Here is a 3,057-nt window from a genome sequence, read left to right on the forward strand (position 1 = left end):
ATATATATATATATATATATATGCATAAATGCAAATAAATAAAAGTGCCCCATGGTTTCTCATTGGCTACGTTCGTGTGGCCTACATGAGGCATCTGATTATTTATTATTTTCTCACAATTTCATTACAAAGACTATGCTGAGAGAGAGAGCAACAGCATTGATTGTTTTAACGAAGTTAGGATTTTTTGTTTTTGTTTTTGTGAGGGGACTAATGATTAAAATGCATATTTAATCAAAACTAATAATTATTAACTATTATGATGATCCCTAATGGGCTTTTATGCCTTAAAATATTACATAAGATTTTTTTATCAAAACTATTGAAGATATTTTTCTCGATGTACACATGTAAATTATCATAATTCATTGATCAGGAATGGATATTAATGGATATCGAGATTTCCAATATTGTTCGATCTTAAGAATGACTCAGGAGAACAAAAACATTTAATAAAATCTAATCAACATTTATTTTATATAAAATGTATGATATGTACAGGAGAAGTTTTTAATTACGAAGTGCTGCTAAGTTTAATTATTCTCTTTTCCACTCTTTAATCTTATTTACGAAAGATTAAGTTCTTCCCTTCTGGAAGCATTTAATGAAATTTCATCTACATGTTTGAGAAAAAATTATGATTTTTGTTCTAAATGTAAAGCAAACAAATAGGATAATTAACAAAAACAAAAGAAATAAAATGTTATAGAAACATGTCTAATTAATTATTTGCTTGAATGGTCTATTTTTACTATCTAAAAATATTGTAGTACATAATTATGATAGCTTCCAAAGGAATTATTGCGTACGCTTTCTTTTTTAAAAGTCGATATGAACACTAGTGAAAAATGAAATCGAGAAATACGAAAATAACGAAAAAAATAAACAATCCAATCATAAATTGTGGAGAAGATCTTACTAAATACCAACACATGGCCTCTTTAGAAGTCAATTCTTTGGCTCTTTTAAGTTTGTATAGATATGAATTATATGTTGTATTGTATTTATCTTCTTTGCTTGTTTTACTTTTACCCTCCAAGTTTAGTACTAGTTGTAAACAAGCGCACCATGCATGCTTGTTCAACATTTTTCTTTTTCTCCGATATGAAGGTCCTTTTTTTTTTTTGGAAATTGTATAGTTTATGTTTTGAGAAAAATATTAAATAGAACAATATTAAAAGAAAAAAAGTTTTTCATGGAGCGAATGAGTCGAAAAGTTATTTAGTGGTACACAAGAAAGAAATGTATTTTAAAAAATTGCAAATAAAATACTTCAATAAAGGCACATTTGAAAACAAGATATTAAAAATTATTTATTGGGCATATGTAGTAAAAAAAATTTGATTAGGACATATATGAAAATAAATTATTTTAGCGGACCAATTAGAGGAAAAATATTTATGGGGGTCACATTTGAAATAGAAAAAAAAAAGAACGTATTATAGAGGGGGGAAATAGGGAGGGAAGAAAGAAGTGAGGGGGAAAAAGAAAAAAAAAATATTAGGTATATATAATAAAAAAAAGTATTTGAGAGTGTCATTTTGTAAATAAAAAAAAATTTTGATTAGAACATATATGAGAAGAAATTATTTGAACGCGATGATTAGTGAAAAATTTTGAAGGTCACACTTGAGAAAAGGGCAAAAAAGAATGTATTGTAGAGGAAAAAAATGAAGGGAAGAAAGAAGTGAGGGGAAAAAAGAAAAAGGAGAAAAAAAGCAAAAAAAAAAAAAAGGCTAATGCAAAAAAACATTTTTTGGATTAATATGGGGAGAGAATGGTGCGTAGCGTTTTCCACGGCCCCCAAAAAAACCAATTCTCCTTTAGAAAATGGTATATATCGTGCACTAACTCATTTAAAATAATAGTTATATAAATTGTTAAAAAAAAAGAGAGAAGAAAAAAGATCTAAAGCAAGAAATAGGAAAAAAGGCCAAAAAAAAAGTATTAAAAAATTGCCTATAAAGTATTTTTTTTTTTTAGCTATTTTAGTTAGAATTTAGTTAAAATTTAGAAAGTTCTCTCGGAGATGTTCTTACTTTCAATTTCAACTGTTACATCTATATTATCTACTTTACAAATTTTTCTAATCCAATGTGATCTTGACAAGTTAGAAGGTAAGAAAACTAACTCCTATTGGTAGAAGGCCCTAAAAGAAATGGTGCAAAAAAAATTAAAAATTTTGTAAAAATAAAGTTAAAAAAAACTAAAAAGAGGGGAAAAAAGTGAAAGGGTGAGAAGAGCTGACATGTGGCATGTAGAATGAGACCTTTCTACAACCGCTAGTTTTTTTAGTAGGTCTTAAAAAATAAATTATCATTAATTTTTTTACTTTTAGTCATTAGATTTATATTAAAAATTATCTATTTTGTATATTTTTTTAATCCAATGTAATTTTAACGAGTTCAACGTTAAGAAAACGGATCATACTGATAGGAGGCCTCAAAAGAAAAACTGTGAAAGAACATTTAAAAATTGTAAAAATAGTTAAAAAAAAGTAAAAAGATAAAAAAAAAAAAAAAAAAAAAAAAAAAAAAAAAAAAAAAACCCACCAAAAAGAAGAAGATCAGCAGCCACGTGGTAGCCTGAGGAGGCTCCTTAAGAGCTACGTAGAAGGAGACATTCATTGTAAAAATAAAGTTACAAAAATATAAAAAAAAGGGAAAAGAGAGGAAGGAGGAGCTCTATAGAAGGAGGCATACATTGTAAAAATAAAGTTAAAAAAGAAAAAAAAAAAAAAAAAAAAAAAAAAAAAAGAGGAAATGGGGGGGGAAACTAAAAAAAAACATTAAAAAAAAAAAAAAAAAAAAAAAAAAAAAAAAAAAAAAGATGAGGAAATGTGTGGGCAGACTCAATAAGAGCATTGAAAAAAGAGACATTCTCCTTTAATAACAGTTAATGGATAGATTATATATTGAGCAATTCATAAAGAATAGATCTTAACATCTAATATACAGTCTACAGGGATATAATTTGATATTTTCTTCCCTATGTAATAGTAACTTGCGTACGTGTAGCAACAAAGATATTTTTTATCCATGTAATAACAACTTGCGT

The 3,057-nt window shown here is 26.7% G+C and overlaps 1 protein-coding gene across 1 annotated transcript in view; it reads left to right on the top strand.

Annotated features, from left to right (window-relative positions):
- LOC21384821 (peroxisomal fatty acid beta-oxidation multifunctional protein AIM1) overlaps positions 1 to 3,057 on the top strand; it is a 24,614-nt gene that overhangs the window by 20,419 nt on the left and 1,138 nt on the right. The window lies entirely within an intron of this gene.

This window comes from Morus notabilis, unplaced genomic scaffold (genome assembly GCF_000414095.1).
Source record: "Morus notabilis unplaced genomic scaffold, ASM41409v2 Scaffold2445, whole genome shotgun sequence".
NCBI lineage: Eukaryota > Viridiplantae > Streptophyta > Magnoliopsida > Rosales > Moraceae > Morus > Morus notabilis.